At 37.9% G+C, this 18,642-nt stretch overlaps 1 protein-coding gene across 3 annotated transcripts in view; it reads left to right on the top strand.

Moving 5' to 3' along the window:
- Positions 1-18,642, top strand: part of TET3 (tet methylcytosine dioxygenase 3) — a 206,418-nt gene that overhangs the window by 21,464 nt on the left and 166,312 nt on the right. The gene's annotated exons all lie outside the window — the stretch shown is intronic.

Below are 18,642 nucleotides of genomic sequence, written 5' to 3' on the forward strand. Positions count from 1 at the left end.
CTTGAGTATGTTTTGTTTCTTTTATTTGTCTATATTTTCTAGGTTGTATGCCAGTTTAGTTGTGTTCAGCAGTGGCTAGTACAAGTGGTCAGTTAAATTGGGTGACTAATTAGTAGGTGCATCTGTAACTATAACACAAAGCATGGCACAAACAACACATAACAACCACAGCAAAAGTGACAACAGAACTCGGTATCCACATTGAAGACCCATTTTCCACCAAAAAAACAGTTTACAGATAACTTCCATGGATGTTGGCTTTGTGAAGAGCTGCAATTGCTAAATCTTTATTCAGAGACACTAATGCTAAAATGCAAAAAAGATGGTGTCATGATCATAAAACCTGGACAGCTGAAGACTGGAAACAACTGATATTGTCTGATGAGTCTTAATTTACATTATTCCCAACAGCAGGTCAATTTCTGCATAGAGAACCTTCAAGGAAGAGTACAACTCAAACTATCTGGTTCCAACTGTGTAACATGGAGGTGGCTCAGTGATGATTTTTGCAGCCATGTTTTTATATTCATCTGGGCCAATCATTTCCTTAAATTGATGGGTTACTGCAAGCAAGTACTTAGACATTCTAGATGATCAAGAGCATCCTATGGTCCAAATGGTGTTAACCAACAATGATGCAATTTTTCAAGATGATAATTTCAGTCTTGGATTAAGGAACACCAAGATAAACTTTTAACATCTGCCCTGGTCTGTTCAGTCACGTGAATTTAATATCATCAAACCACTGCTGGCATTTTTGGAGAGTAGAGTGAGAAGCAGACTCCTATCTCAGAAGCAATTGGCAGATGTTCTGACAAATAGTATAACATTCCACTGGAGACTATTGAAAAGTTGTGTGAATCTATTCTAAGAAAGTTGAAAACTGTATTAAAGGCAAATGGTAGTCTAACTCCTTATTAATAAAGAAATGGCTATTTCCCAGTTAACTTTATTTTGTCAAAACCCTATATATTCAAGACTTATCCTATCTAGGGGATGGGGAGAGGGGGGGTGAAACTGTAAATGTGGATTGTGTACTACACTGCTACATAATAGTTTATTTTTCTAAAACACTGTTTTATTATATCTCCAGTTAAGGGCTTTTATGTCCATCCTGTATTCCAGGGCTGGACACATTTTGTTCAAATTCTAGCCAGCCCATAGACTTAGGAGCCAGCAGCTTTTGTTCATCCTTATGTTTGCTGCATTGCAGAGCAGGGCTACATATATGCTCACATACTCCTGGTTGCCTGACTCCCAATCTGTCCTGCATGTTACTAGCTGCTCTGGCCAGCATTCTATGTGAAATCAAGACGTGACATTAACTCACTCTCCCCTCCTCGTATTGCTTCATTGAGAAAGAGGCTTTGCAGGAGCTATATTCGAGTAGGTCTTGTCCAAATTGTTGTATTTGTATTTCGCAGGTGCAAGGACTAGAAATAATCTAGCCAGGCTGAATTTAGGTGTGGCTAACGGGGGAAGTGGGGGCACCAATGGGTGTCTTGGGAGCTCTAGACCAGGACATCACGGCCTAATTTTAAGGCGCTAATGGCTTCCTGGTTCCTGGGTTTGTTGAGCCATGCTGTAGTTTGAAATAGATATATGTGCATTACATACAAATAAACTTACAGAATTAACCCTTATTTCAGGCTAGACTAAGTAAATCCGGGCACTACCTTTATAGAAACATGTTTTAAAAAACGTGTGTTATGTAACAAACAGAATTTGCAATGTTGTAAAATTTAGAATGTTGTAAGTTACAAAAAAAGGTGAAAGTATTTTATTTAATATTTAGGAGCCAGTATGAATATTGCGAATGCGGACACAAAGTGGAGTCAAATAGTGATATATATCTATAGAGATATATGTACTGTAGCCTACTCAAAAGCATTTTTTTCCTGGGATTTTTAAAGCCCTGAGGTAAATTTATAGCAGAGCTTGACAAATCCTGGTAGTCATGGCTTCAAACATTTCTAGTTCTGGCTTTAAATGTTTGTGTTCTTAGACCCCCTTTAACTGCAGCCACTTTGTCAGGCTCATATCTTAAAGTACATAAAACTCGTTGAGATTGTAGTATAACATTGAGATTTCACAAGAGATAAACAGTTGTACACATTACCAAGATGCCTCATTTTTCTATATAATGATTATACCATAAGCCCCTAGGGAAGAATACACATAGGCAAAATGATAACCCCCAAATGAAGAAAAATGGCCACTCTTGGACCACATTAAATAAACATATGGAATAAGGGGGTATTAGTGAGGGGCAGGGCACAGAAAGGGTCACTTTTGGACCCTATAAGCACAATATAATGCAATGATGAGTCAAAAACAGGAGCAAGGGGTCTATCTCTATGATTATCGCGGTAAACTTATAATTAGCCCCCAAAACCAAATGTCAAAACTAATAACGAGTGGAACTCCACATGAGAAACAAATGTCTAAGCATATATTAGTAGGGAGAAGTAATAGGGGTGCTTATCTAATAGCAAATATATATAAGGCCTCTCTTAGATCCTTGATAAATGTGTATAAAAATCCACAATATAATAATTTATATATTAGACATCGGGAGAGCTAAATTATGTCTAGGTCTTCTGAACTATTTGGGACATCTTAGAATATTTCTTAGGTATCATTAAGGTAAGGGATTAAAATAAACCTCCAGCTGGTGGATATGGGTCATAAGTGCCCTGCCGCGGCGGCCGCCGGCAGCGCAGCAACAAGACTAATGTCAAGCTAGTCCGTTATATTAAATAAGATGAGATTCACTTGGCTCCAATTAATAAAAGTATCTCTACTAACTTTGAGGCCAGTGCATATCCATGAAAGAGGGGCTTCATAGCAAAGGGACCACTAAATATACTGAGAATAACTTTAAATTTAAATACTTATAGATGGTCCATGGTGTAAAGGACAAACAGACCTAAACTAATACAAGGAGCACAAGTAGTGTGGGCACTTTACTTATATGGCTACTTGCAGGGGGTAAATTAACTCATTATAGTAATACCTCAAGGTATTACTATACTGAGTAATACCTCAATGAGGGAAAACCAGAATGGAATACATTCTTCCTACACAAGAAGAGACTGTCTGTATAGCCAAATGAGTGTGGAGGGTAGACAGTACAAAATACCTATGAGTAAATAGCCCCTCTAGTATATACAATTGTAAGGGAATTACACGTTGATTACCAAGCATATACAAAAAGATCATATTAACTGAGTAGATGTAGGTTACATATCTAGTTTAGTAAGCTTGCCGTTTCAAAGATACATGTATGCAAATATTTATTCAGTCCTTGTATGTCTGGTCATTTGACCGTCATATATAGGAGCTGAAATCTGAAGAGCAGGGAATCTTCTCGATGTACTATAACAGTACCTAGGGTATTAAACCTGTAACTTACAAGGGGTTACATATGGGCTAGCCTATTACAGAGTAACCTTCTTGCCCCACAACCGCTCTCCATATCGCCTGCTTCGAATGAATAGGCCTACTGGAAGGTGGGATAGTGTTCCTTTTAAACATTTCTCTTTCAGCCTCCCATTTTTATATGCCTCCGGTTGTCAGGATCGGAGTAAAGTTCCTCTCTCAACATGTTCCTATGTGCAGTCGATGTCAGGAGCGGATGAGCTTGAATGATCCCTCTCTTGAGGTGCGACATTACCAGCCTTGTGGATCCAGCACTGCTCCGCTGTCTCATGCTCCTATGTGCTGTCAATGTCAGGAACGGATAAGCTTGAGTGGTCCCTCTCTTTAGGTGCAACATCACCAGCCTTATTTATTTAGCACTGCTCTGCTGTCTCTTAGTGGTTATAGCTTTGTTGCTGGGCTCATAATTGGGAACTTTCTCTTTAATTGCGCCAGACAGGGTATCTGCTCCGGACTTATTTTCAAGTGCGTTTCTTTCACACATGGCGCCTGGGTCTACAGTGCCGGACTTGGCTCCCAATGTTACCGGTCCCTCTGTCAGGGGTTCCAAGGTAAGTGTAGTTGTTTTCGGAGCGGTAGTTTCGTGTTCTTTATGAGTGTAGGTGTTGGGGGCTCCTTTATCGTTAATTCTAGCCACATTAGGGGTAGGATCATCAACCGGTTCCCTGTTAAGCTGATCTTTGGGTTCCAATATCATTCCCTCGGTGTTCAGAGTGGTTATAAGTAGGCCACATAGTTCCCTCTCCAAATTCCAGAAGTAATCGTCTATGAGCTGGGTCAATTGGGATTCCCATCTCTTTAGGCCCTACATTTTCGGTGTAGGTTCCAGGTGGATCATTGTGGAGACACTTTGCTGCAATTTTGCAAAGTACTGTCCAGTTACAGTTGAGCTGGTTTTGTAACCCAGGGTTCTGGGGGGGGGGGTATGTACACAGTAGCTTTAACAACACTGATAATCAGCCGATAAAGACCTTTCAACCTCGTGGCTAGTCGCAGTGAAGTCAGCTGAGGAACATAGGTAAATCCGTATTATGCAAGATACTCCCAGAATCCTCTTAAGTGACACAAGTTAGTTTAACTTGAGTTTATTAAGAAAAAAATAAAGTAAAAGTTAGAAAATAACTCTTAAAAGGCTAATTAAGTCCAGGAGGTCCTCACACACACGTCCTGCCGCAACAGCTATAGCCTCTACCCCCTTGCATTATATTTTTTATTATTTATGTTTTATTTCTGTAATTTATTTAAAATTGGGAATTTTCTTAAATTTTAAGAGTTGGAAATGCACACTGCAGATTTCATAAGCCTATCTTTGCTACATATCTGTCCCAGTTGACCTCCACCATGGAGGATCAGATAAGTAACTACAAAAAAAAGCACACTTTGTTAACAAAATTACAGTGGCTAGTTGTGTCTACGCCAACAACTTATTGGCTCCTTTAAATAAGGCAATTGATATCGAGACATAACAGTACATGGCTCTCCATCCTCCAAAGGCATCAACACAGCCCAAGCAACACCAAAAACAAGTAAAAAATATTGTGTGTATGTGTTATATATTTACCCCAGGTTATGCACTGACTACTATTAGTTGTTCCATTGCCTATGTGCTGCATTGTCTGTATGATTAAGGACCCAAAGGAACAGGCACTCGCAGGACTTGTATAAACAAATAGGATCTGTTATTTTATATATTCATGTTTTTGAAGATTTACCTTTTTGGAATTATATATATATATATATATATATATATATATATATATATATATATATCTATCCCTAAAGATGGAAGGCACTTGCTGGGTCTTAATTCACTTAATTTTCTTTATTTGTGAATTAAGACCCAGCAAGTGCCTTCTATCTTTTGGGGACTGTATTGTGCATTTGAAGTGCACCTTGGGTGCTGTAGGCTTTTAACGGCCTCTTGTTAAATTAACCAGGAGTGCTTCACCATCTTTGAGAATATATATATATATATATTATATTATGGCTACACATTGCTAATAACATTTTTTTTGTTTACTATCTCTTTAAGTAGCTTTGTGCCTCCTTGGAGTAGGTATAGACTTCCAGAAGTCCCCAAGCTCCTTCCCTTCTTCTTAACAACCCTCCTCTTTGTCAGAAGCCTCCTTTTTAGTTTTTACCTATTTGGAGTTGGTAGCTTGGGGCCATAGCTCATCAAAGATTTTGCCTCCTCCTGTCCTTCATGACAGCCTATCAATGTATATGTGGGAGATTGGATAGTCTCCTTATTGTTTGCTAACTCTAAAGAGATGGTAAGGTCACTCAGGCACAATATGTTTAGAATCTTGTAAGCCTATAGGCAATCAAAAATAAAGACTTCCTGCAACATGTTCCTTGTGCAGCTTCCCATCTATACCTCATAATGTATAATTATTCTAATGACTCAGGGTTTAATTCACTTACCTGGCTTCTTGATTGCAGCATTCTATATGGACATTTTGCTCTAAAGCCCTATTTAGGGGTCGATTTATCAAAGGCTTTCGCCAGCCTTCGACCCCCCCTATGACTGCAGGTTCTCAAAAGAGAATCTGCAGACCGTATTTAACCAGCAGCGGTCATCAGACCGCTGCTTCCCTAACCTTTCGCCACCTCTTAGGGCAAAGGGGCAGGATTGCACGCGAGCGCAAAATAGCGCTCGTGTGCAATTCTGAATTCTTGCAGGGGAATTCAGCATGCCAGAGGCGAGCTGCGGCAGACAAGAGCTCGTATATGCGCCCCTGTCCGTCGCAGCTTCATAAATCGACCCCTTAAAGCTTAAAAATATTTTTTTTTTCTTTTTTCCGCTCGATTTTATTTTTACTTTGAAACTAATTGTGCATGTTTTTACTGGTTTGTGTAAGCTTACCTGGCTGATTAACCAAACTCCCACCCACTTAACAAACAGTGTGTACAAGAACAAATTACAAAACAAAATAAAAAAACTTGTACATTTTAAAAAAAAGTTAGGTTTTTCTGTCTCCTGTTTGCTCACTTTTTTTTCCGGTCCCTTTCTCTTCCTCTATTGTTTTCTCTATCCCTCCCACTCTCTCTTCCTCAATCTCTCCTCCTTCGGTCCAGTATAACCTTTTTTTTTCTTGCCTTGGACTTCCTGGTTCTCCACCTTAGCTTCTTTGCGGTCCCTTATTTGGCTTTAGGTTAGGCCTTTCATTTGGATTCCCTTTTGTCCAGAGCTCTCACCTAGGGCCAGATGATCAAAAACTTGTTGACATGGAGAGGAATCTTATAAAAATCTTTGGGAGCTCTCAAGCTAAAACTTGCCTCTTTAAATACTTTGAGGGAGCTCACAGTACTGACGAGAGTTATTTGATAATCTCACCAGAGCAAAGAGCTTGAAATCATTGGGCCTCTAGAGTGTATATTGGCAAAGTTCATGTCTAGGAAACAGCTTTTCAATACAGATTAAACGGAGAGCAAATTCATGTGCTAGCTTGTTCTTAGCAGACAAACCTAGTCAGTAGCTCTTTGGCTCCATAAATCCAGTTTTTTTAATTTATTTTCTGATGTCTATACTGTCAAAGTTGGAAGGTAACAATTTCCAAAGATGTGATTTGAAATCTCAAGGTAAGTCCTTCACCTGTTTCAATAACGTTCTACTTGGAAAAAAAATATGAGGGTCCCAACTGTTTACAGTAAAAACAAAGCAGTTGCAATTTATGTGAGGAACAGGTATTCTCAAGTTTTGCAGTAGAAACAAAGAATGGTATGGCAACTATTGGTCTACCACAATGAAACCTCTTCAACGTTTTTTAAACTTGTGTGTTACCTGTCAGTCTAGAAATCAAAGCAAGTCTTCTTGCCTTCTAATTTTAGAACCTCTGTCAATCAGTCATATATGAAATGGGATTAAAAATGAGATAGCTAATTGCTTCTGCTTGGAAATGACTGTGTTGGGACCAGGAATCCTCAAGCATTTGCAGTAGATGTTTTGTGTATTATTATTATAATTTTTTTTGTAAACTAGGAAGCCAGTCATGTAAAAGATAATTCTTCTTGCAGCGCTTAAGCTCACTCAATAAAATCGGTCACTGAGGGTGTTTGTTGGGTCAGAATTACTGGTTTCTTTCCCATTCTTCCACCTCAAGGTCTCTATCATGACCAAAAAAGTGCTTTCACTACCCAGATGGTATTTAAATCCTTGATGAATTTGGGTTTTGTACCTGTTTTTTTAGGCCTGGAAATTTGCTATGAACGAAACCTTAGAGACTATGCTATTAATGACAAATAGTGTGAAAAAGAAACCTTATATGAGCTTCCTCATCTGTGGTGTAATTTTGAAACTTTCTCCATAATGCTTAGGACAGGGCTCGACAAACCCAGGAGCCAGGGAGCCACTGGCTCCTAGAACTTTATCCCTGGCTCCTAACTTTTTGAGTTATTCTCCATATATCTATATGCAATTACCTCTGTCTGGCTCCTAAAAATATGTCTGGCTCCTAAATATTGTTACTGGCTCCTAATTTTTAAACAGATTTGTCGAGCACTGGCTTAGGATATTAGATTTTTACTGTTGAAACTATAGTTTGCTTCTCTCTCAGTATTACTTTTGTAGTGTCAGATTGTTTTTCACCCAGTTGTTTTATCTTTTAAGCTGTTTGGTCTTCAAACATCCCATGCCTCCATGGATCTTGAACTGGGTCTTGCATGTAATGCAACACTGTCCATTAAAATAAAAATACAAAATAATTTTGATGTTTAAGGGACCTCAACTCCTATCACATTTGTGAGCATTACTCAAGTGTGCTTTTTTATCAGATTCATTGAACACCATTCCATGTTTTGTCCTAATCCATGTTTAAAATATCAGCACAAGATAGACCACCCAGTGCCTTTTGTGCTGCTGCTTAATCTTTTTGAGTCGTCGTCGTGTTTGTTTTCTTTAAATCTTTCTCCATTAGTTCCTTGATAGGTTTTATATTAAATTGAGGCCCTGGAGAAAGAGTAGGTTGGGGTGTTTTAGGAGTTGCACTTAAAGGACCAGTAAATACAGTAGATTTGCATAATCAACAAATGCAAGACAAAAATACAATGCAATAGCACTTAGTCTAAACTTCAAATGAGTAGTAGATTATTTTTTTTCTGACAAATTTCCAAGTTATGTCCATTTCCACTCCCCCTGTATCATGTGACAGCCATCAGCCCATCACAAATGCATATTTGTGAATTCTTGCACCTGCTTAGAAGAAGCTAGTGACTCAACAAGTGTAAACATAAGACTGCACATTTTGTTAATGGAAGTGAATTGGAAAGTTGTTCAAAATGGCATGGGGTAGATTTATCAATGTGCGGGCAGACATGATCCGTTGTAGCGGGTCATGTCTGCCGCACATAGATAAATGCCGACAGCATACGCTGTCTGCATTTATCATTGCACAAGCATTTCTAGTGAAATGCTTGTGCAATGCCGTCCCCTACACATTCGCGGCCAATCGGCCACTAGCAGGGGGTGTCAATCAACCTGATCGGGCTGATTGCTGTCCGCCGCCTCAGAGGCTTCTTAACTTACATTTCCGGCGAGCCGTAAAGTACGGGGGTAGATAGCAGCATCTGCTGCTTGGTAAATCACCCCTCTATCTGAATCATTAAAGTTTAAAGGGACAGTATACACTCATTTTCATATAACTGCGTGTAATAGACACTATTATAAAGAATAAGATGCACAGATACTGATATAAAAATCCAGTATAAAACAGTTTAAAAACTTACTTAGAAGCTGTCAGTTTGGCTCTGTTGAAAAGGTAGCTGGAAAGCCCACTGCAAGTGGCAAATAAGACACTCCTCCCCTCCCCCTTCTTTTACATATGAAAAGACCCTTTACACAAACAGGAGCAAGCTGGAGAAGGTAGCTGACAGTATTCACATAAAACTTTGGGGCTTGAAAATCAGAGCAATGTTATTTAAAAATAAGCAAAACTATACATTTATTTTTTTTAAAAACTTTATGGGCTATATAAATAGATCATCTACAAAACATTTATGCAAAGAAAAAATGAGTGTATAATGTCCCTTTAATTTTGATTTGAGTTTTCCTTTTAATAGTAGGTGTGGAACTGCATCAGCCAAGGGTGATGAATACATAGTCACTTGGAATGAAACGGTTACCATGAGCATATCTATACAATATAATGTACAGGGCTTGACAAATCTGTAGCCAGGGAGCACAGCTCACACAATTTTACTTTGGGTCCTAATGTTTCAGATTAAGTGTAAGAAACTGGACATAACAAAAAAATATTTTTTGTTTTTTGCACTATGGACTGGAAACAGGCTTAATATATTTTACTGTGCTGTGTGAAAGAGGAGGCAGGATGAAGTTAAAGGGACATTGTACTTTTTATTTATATGAGAAGAGCAGCGGTTCAATGTTAACTTATTGGCTTATTCAGTTGAGTGTAAATTTATTAAAAAAGAAAAAAAAAATCCCAAAGCCCTGTAAAATCTAAATCTGTAGTGCAATTGAAACTATGGCTCATAAGTGTGATATGTATGTATTAAAGGGATATTAAACAATATGAGACTTTAAATGTTTACTTATTTGTAGTTAAAAAAAACTTTTCAATATACTTTCTTTATTTTTTGTGTTCCCTTTTCCTGTAATTTTACTCTGAAACTTATGGTTTTCTAAATTCCACAGAATTTCTATTGAGTAATGGTTGCCACCGTGTTTGATCTTAAAGGGACAGTCAACACCAGAATTGTTGTTGTTTTAAAAGATAGATAATCCCTTTATTACCCATTTCCCAGTTTTGCATAACCAACACAGTTATATTAATACACTTTTTGCCTCTGTGATTAACTTGTATCTAAGCATCTTCTGACAGCCCCCTGATCACATGACATTTTATTTATTATCTATTGACTTTTATTTTAGCCAATTAGTGCAGTGTCTGCCACAATTCACGGGCGTGCTCACAATGTTATCTATAGGGTTTACCTGAACTAGCTCTCCCCTGCTGTGAAAAGCAAATACAAAAGCATGTGATTAGAGGTGGCCTTCAAGGGCTTAGCAATTATCATATGAGCCTTCCTATGTCTAGTTTTCAACTAAGAATACCAAAAGAACAAAGCAAAATTGGTGATAAAAGTAAATTGGAAAGTTGTTTAAAATTACAAGCCCTATTTGAAACATGAAAGTTTGTTTTGGACTTGACTGTCCCTTTAATTTGCCTCTTATCTGTTTCTCCTGCTGAAGACAATTAGGGACGGATATAAAAAAAAGGCAGTAAAAGAGACTGCCCACACAAGGTTGTGTGAAACACAGGATAATCTAAAATTGATTCCACACAGCCTTGTCTGCACAGACATTAATAGAAAACTAGTTCAAACATGGTGGCGCCCATTCATTTTTAGAAACAAAAGTACTTTATATAAACTAAACCTTTAAACTTAGATCTTCAATATGTAAATTGTAAAAATACAGCTACATATCATTCTGACTATTTTTTCTTTGAATACATCATTCTGTCTAGCATGTATTTACTGTTCAACATCCCTTTAAGTCAGCATTATTGCTTGCATTTCAACATCAAGGGCTTGATGATACACATGAAAAACAATGTAGACACTCACAGGGGCTGCCATCAGGGAATTATCTAATAAAAAGGGGCTGTCCCTGGGAGTGCTGAGATGTCATCCATAGAAAGTAATTGAGCTCACTGGAAAGTGAAGTTAGTATGGGTGCATTTTAACAATATAGTACCTTACGATCGCCTCTATATTCATATGGATGTATTTTTCTATTAGGATAATAAGTGTTAGGTGTGTGTTTTTTTTTTTTATTTTATTTTGGGGGGTTTTAAACCGCAAGAACTGCAGTGGAAAAGTGTTTAAGGAATGCGCCAGAACTAGTGGAGAAATTTCTGCTACACCCAAAAAATACCCCAGTTAACCCCTTGTGCCTAATAGATGTAGCTACTACACACACATATGGTACTTTGCCAGCAGACCCTATTGACGTAGTAGCTAAGTCCAACCTTCTGCCTCATGCTGCGGTGTCGGCTTTGACAACTAAGACCACATCCAGAGGCAGAAGACATCTGTCTTCATATGGTAAGGAAGAACTGATTGTGCTCCCATTGCCATATGAAGAAAGATCACAATAAAACAGTGACATTCTGTGTCACTGTTTGCATCAGCTTATGGTTGTGCCGTTTGTGGTGTGGGAGGGAAGAAGTGAGGTGGGAAGGCAGCTCATCGCTGGATGGAGGATGGGGCGGGACCACTACGCTGCAGAAAAGATTTGAGAGGCAGGGAGGGATGAACTATGACAAAGGGGATTATGAGAGGGAGGGATTTTGTTAATAAATAATAATAAAAAAAAAAACACAGACCGCTGACAGTATCTAAGATGGCAGCACCAAGAGAGAGTGAGGAGGGTTAGAGAGATTTGTAGAAGGAATCAGTGAGGTGTTTGGTTGAGGAGGGTTCACACTACACTACAGAAAAAAAAAATATTCCTAAACTGCAGACTATCTGCCGGTACCTAAGATGGTGGTGACCAGTAGAGGCTGAGGGAGTGAAAAGAGCTGTTTGGGAGGGATCAGGGGGGTGGGAGGGTAATCTCTGCACTACAGCTAAAATTAACCTTACAAGCTACCTGATTAACCACTTTACTGTTGGCAATTTTAAGAAGTGTGGTGCACAGCTGCAAATAGCTGCCATCTAATTGCCAAAAATCAATGGCAAATCCAGGCATGTCTGCTGTTTCTGATCAAAGGGGGACCCCATAGAAGATTTTAAAATTATTTGTTTTTATGACTTTAATAGGTGTGTGTAAATAATTTCAGGGAGATACCCAAACTTTGTGAAAAAGTTAACTATTTTTTTAATATGATCGCATTTGACAGTGCAACGGTGGCATGAAATATTGCTGTATGGGCCTAGATCAATACCTTGGGTTGTCTACTAAAAAAAAAAAAAAAAAAAATAGTTTTGATAGGTAAATGTAAAAAACAATAAAAAAAAAACAGGATCTGCTAAAAATGCTCTGGAACATTGGGCAAATGTTTCTCTAAAATGAACGGTCCTTAAAGGGACAGTCTTCTCAAGAATTTTTGTTTTCAAAGAAAGATAATCCCTTTATTACCCATTCCCAATATTTCCCTGTGTGACTACCTTGTATCTAAGCCTCTGCATACTGCCCACTTTTTTCAGTTATACATACATGCATTTTAGCCAGTCAGTGCTGACTGATGAGCAACTCCCCAGGAGTGAGCACAATGGTACCTATATGGAACACATGAACTAGTGCTGTTTAGCTGTAAAAAAAACAAGCAACTGTCCAAAATGCACTGAGATAAGATGCGGCATTCAAGTGCTTAGAAATTGGCATATGAGCCTACCTAGGCTTGGCTTTCAATAAAAAATTCCAATAGAACAAAGGACATTTGATGATAAAAGTAAATTATAAAGTTGTTTAAAATTAAATGTCCTATCTGAATCATGAAAGTTTAATTTTGACTAGACTGTCCATTTAAGGGGTTAAGCCAATACTCTCTGAATTTGGTATTATAAATTTAAATTTCACAATGTGTTTTTGAATGTACAGTGTAGTTTTATTATGCTTTCTACTGTGCATCTTAAATATTTTTTTTCCTGTGCAATTTCAATACGATTTTTAATTTTTCAGTAGTTTTGTCATAAACTTTAAAGGGATACTGAACCCCAAATTATTTATTTTGTGATTCAGATAGAGCATGACATTTTAAGCAACTTTCTAATTTACTCCTATTATCACATTTTATTTATTCTCTTGGTATCTTTATTTGAAATGCAAGAATGTAAGTTTAGATGCTTGCCCATTTTTGGAGAACAACCTGGGTTGTCCTTGCTGATCGGTGAATAATGTATGCGCCAATAAAACATTGCTGTCCATAGACTGAACAAAAAAAAAAGAAGCTTATGTGCCTTCTTTTTTAAATAAAGATAGCAAGAAAACGAAGAAAAATTGATAATAGGAGTAAATTAGAAAGTTGTTTAAAATTGCATGCTCTATCTGAATCTCAAAAGAAAAAAAATTGGGTTCAGTGTCCCTTTAATGCGATTAAGCAATACAATTTTTTACTGCATATTTTTATTTCAATATTTCATTTATTCACAATTTTAAAATTTCTATTTTTTTTAAACCCTATTGTAATGTACCTTGATATAGTTAGAAGCAGGAACACCCCTTTGCCAGAGACACTGTTCTCAAGGTTAAAGGGACAGTCAACCCAAAATTTCAAATAGGTAATTCCTATAAACTTGCTAACAATTATTATTTTGAACTATAGCCCAATTTAGTAGCCTAAAGTGTTTCTAAGTATTAGTACTTACTTTTGTCTCGTATGGCTGTTTAAAATGTCTGTCTGCCCCCTCCCATATTTCGTCACCACTATCTTCATTGTGCAGCTCTAACAGCTCATTTTCACCCGTACACACTCCCATGTTTTGCGCTATGCGCAATGCGCCGATAACGCTGTAGGAAATGAGAAGGGATTTAGAGTTCCTATTTGAAACCTCCCCCCTACAGCGTTACTGACGCACTGCGCATGCGCAAAACACGGTAGTGTGTACGGGCGAAAATGAGCTGTTAGAGCTGCACAATGAAGATGGTGGTGACGAAATATGGGCGGGGCAGACGGACATTTTAAACAGCCACACGAGACAAAAGTAAGTACTAATACTTAGAAAACGCTTTTAGGCTACTAAATTGGGCTATAGTTCAAAATAATAATCGTTAGCAAGTTTATAGGAATGACCTATTTGAAATTTTGGGTTGAGTGTCCCTTTAAATCTGCCTCGATAGAATCAGGGGCAGGGGCTTTATAGTACTAACGAGATTTCTTATTGAATCTCATAACCCCAGAGAGCGTTATAGAATCGATCTCTAAAACAATGGTAAAAAAGGAATGGGCAGTTTCTTTAAAAATATAACTAAACTAAGTGATTGTGTTTTTGGAAATACGTATTTATTTATTTTTTAAACTTAAAACTGACTTAGCAAAAGTAATAGGAGTTAAAATAAAGCACAATTGCTTTCACTCCTCAGGTATGACATGTTCAGAAATAAAATGTTTTGCACTTATCATTTTTACATATATTTGGAAGTCTTGTCAGATGCTGTTACTCCTGGAGGCACTTTCAGTAGTAATGGGGTTGTGCGCAGCAGAATCTGTTGGGATACGTTCCAGTGCATGTAGTGAGGTCAAGCTAGCAGTTGAAGACACATCGCACATGGCTAATTAGCGTATGGGATAAGGCACGCGTGTGTTCATGGTGCATTCCTTGTGCAGTGTGGTCCTTTTACACCAACACAAGGGGAGGACACAGCAGGAGGGGAGCGCAGGCCTAATTTCCTTTTTTTCTTTTTCACTGCTTGTTGTGGAACTTTTTTTCTAATTTTTTTTTTTTTATCCTTTGACCTCATTTGCTGCAAGAGATCAATGATGTGTGTGTGTATATATATATATATATTAATGTTAGAAACTGCAAGCCCGTAGGTTTAAGGGAAATATAGGAGCACCACCATTAAGAAAATGTAGTATATTTATTGTTTACAACTTTACTGGATTAAAGTCCATTAGTTTATTGGAATCATTTTAAAGTCCACAGAGTAATCGGCTGCCAATTTGTTCGTAGCAGATAGGAATTTGGTATAGTGAATCAACAAACCAGTTGTTGTGGTCATGCTGCAGTGAAGCGTATACTCAGGGATTCTTGGAAAGCGTATAGCTGTGTAATATATGATAGAATGCACAGATTGCCTAGATCTTTACCTAGATTCAATATTGTACAAATGTGATTATTTTCACTGCAACAGAAAATTAAACTCTTCTTCAAATTCTAAAGAAAATGTTAGTCTTCTCAATAAGAGGTGTTAGCTTTTTTTTTTCACTTACTGTTATCTATTAAGGCGAAAACTCCTGCGGCATAGGGATGTGTGAAAAATGTTATTGGATGTGGCAGTGACCCAGTTATCAGATAACTCTTCAGATAGGCTGGCTACTAATTTTCCTAGCTTCCTACATAGCGGTAAAGGGACAAAAGCTGAAGGATGTGGGTACATCACCAAGACTTTTGCTTTAAATTATTGTAGACATTTGGAGGAAGAAGAAATCCAGAGACAGCATCTGAACTAACTCAGCCAACTGCTGTATGTACACCAGGAATGTCAACACTGCGGCACAGAAATAGAGACACACTTAGATGGGCATTCATCACAGACAACATTTATTAAAGGGACAGTAAACACCAGAATTTGTGTTGTTTAAATATAGATAATCCCTTTATTAACCATTCACCAATTTTGCATAACCAACACGGTTATATAAATATACTTTTTACCTCTGTGATTACCTTGTATCTGGCCTCTGCAAAATGCCCCCTTATTTCAGTTCTTTTGACAGACTTGCATTTTTAGCAATCACTGCTTGCTCTTAGGAGCTTCACGTGCTGAGCTCAATGTTATCTATATGAAACACGTGAAACTAACGCCCTCTAGTAGTGAAAAACTTTCAAAATGCTTTCAGATTAGAGGTGGCCTTCAAGGTCTAAGAAATTAGCATATATATCTCCTAGATTTACCTTTCTACTAAGAATACCAAGAGAACAAAGCAAAATTGGTAACAAACTTAAATTGGAAAGTTGTTTAAAATTCCATGCCTTATTTAATCATGAAAGTTTTTTTTTTTTTCTTTACTGTCCCTTTAAGGCAGTGGGCTTTGCCCATTTTTCAGTTTTACAATTCATAATAAAAAACACTATCAGTTACTATCATCCCTTTGTATAATCCATGGTTTGCCTATTATCCTCTATGTATTTTCACTTTTTATTCTGCTATGTTCTTGACTTGTTTGAAGCTTGCTTTACTGGGTCAGTATTTACAAAAGATGTGTAGGCATCAAATAGGATACCCACAGTCAGTAACTTCTGTTTTCCATACCTTCCTGCAACTGCCCACTGTAAATGCAACTTTTATTTAGTAGTTATACTAAAAACATCATTGAAAACATTCCTAATTATGAAAGCATTAGTACCTGATTACATTTAATGTTTTGGTGTTTTTTCTGCTTATGAAACAGTTATACTATGTATCAGAAATTGTTTCAGAATATATTGCATTTTGTATGCATTTAGGTATTGACATATTACACTTTAGGAGCAAGCCATACATACAGAAAGAAAAGCGCTCTTTCAGGAATGTACATCAGCTCAATAACTTGTTAGCTTGTTCTATAGCGGTTTACCACCTCGAAGCAGCTTCTTTTAGCCCAATAATGCTTTTCACAGAGAAGAACTTTTCCTGACGTATGTCAGTCTGATCCTACCTAAAAGGTCAGTCCAAACCCAAATATTACCAGGCAATCCCTCTGAACAAGGAAAATGGTAAACAGGTTAGCAAGTAATGAACTCTGTCTGCCTGTATTTGCCACTTGCAAAATTTAACATTGCACAAGAGGATTCTTGTGCAATGCATCCCCTGTTCAGGCGCAATTAAGTGCGCTAGAGAAGGGCATGTCTATCACCCTGAGCGAGCGAGTGTCGGGATGATTGAATTCGCCACTTCTGTGGTGGCAGAGAGGAAAAAAAAGCAGAACCTGCTTCACATAGTCAAAAAAGCCATAATAAACCTAGCTATAATCTAAAATATTATGCTTTCCAATTTTACGGAATATGAAATGTATTTATAATATTATACGTATAGAAAGGCTATGCTTCTTGGTGCAAATTTTGTAAGGTCTGGCAAACTGAAATTATATATGAGGAGTTGACAAATATACAGGGATTCCTATAAGCCTATATTCTCCTGAACTAAAGTAAATTAGAAAGTTTTTTTTATGCCATATTCAAATCATGAAAGTTTTATTTTGACATCTATCTACCTTTCAAATAATGTACCGTCCAGGGCCGGACAGGGAATAAAAAGCAGCCCTGGAAACTCCAGGTATGCCAATCCAGCCTTAGGTACCGTCCCCAATTATGGGCAGATTATCAAAAATCACCATTGTGTTAAGAAATCAGCCCTTTTCAGCATAATAATGTAATGTAGACAACTCTCCTTCACATCCAAACCCTACATAGCAAGATAAACGTCTCTCAAGATAAATGTTGCCTTTTTAAAATTCATTAAGGGCCCTTGCAGTTCCTTCTAAGTAATCTGATTAGGCTTTTAGTAGACGACAGATATATCTTAAATTGAACAACCAGCTTCACCATCTCAGGGAGCGTAAGATCTGCCAGACAATAGCCATGAAGGCTCTGCATATTCTAATCCATTTCCGTTTTTGTGCTACTGGAGGTGTGTCCCTGTCCACCAATAGACGTGGTAGTTTTTCTTATCAGCCAGTGAGCAGTCCGTCCGTGAGAAGTGTAATACATACACGGGTGCACTCTAGTTGGTTTAACCTGCACTGTTACATATATGCATTGAGAAATATATTGATTCTGATGCTATTGAATGTTTTTGTTTATGAATAGTGTTGCAATATTGCTAAGAGTCAACATCTCTCACCCCTGCCGTCTGTCAGTATTTGCTAGAGGACTGAACCTCCCTTTTTTCTCTCTTGCGCACCCTGGAAACCCCCCCCCCCCCCCTGCTTTTCCACAAGTTCAGTGTGGAAATTTTGTGCACACTACATGGTTATGAGTAACGTTTCTTTATGTAAGAGCCACGTTTGATTCAGATGCACTGAGACGAATGCTGAAGTTCCATTTAAAAGCCATTTTTTTATTTATTTTTTATGTAGTTCATTTAAGGTCACCGACAACTGCTTTATTTTTCCACATCTTTCCGGCGTCACTTGCACATAGTAAAACCTGGCGTGTATGTAGTCAGCTTTGCTCAGGATCCTGTTCTGCAGGAGCGCTGCCAGTTATTATGTATATATGTTTCTGTAATGTTTCACTAAGAGGTAAAATGAAGGCTGGGGGGTGGGGGATTTACTAGTCCTTGTCTAACACACCCAGTACATCCTCCTGAGAAGGGCTTCCTGTTTTGTTAATCTGAGGTTTAACTTTTATGCAGCAAAGAAAAAGAAAAAAGGGCTGGGAATGAAGAGGTTACATAGTCCAAATTAAAGAGCCTACTGTATACCTTGGTGTAATATTAAAGGCTTAGCTGGCGTCACGCCTGTCGTTAACCCTTTGGCTGGTAAACCTGTTCTGAAGACTACGAGTGTGGTAGAGCACTCCTCTTGTAATTTT

This window comes from Bombina bombina, chromosome 6 (assembly GCF_027579735.1).
Source record: "Bombina bombina isolate aBomBom1 chromosome 6, aBomBom1.pri, whole genome shotgun sequence".
Taxonomy (NCBI): Eukaryota; Metazoa; Chordata; class Amphibia; order Anura; family Bombinatoridae; genus Bombina; species Bombina bombina.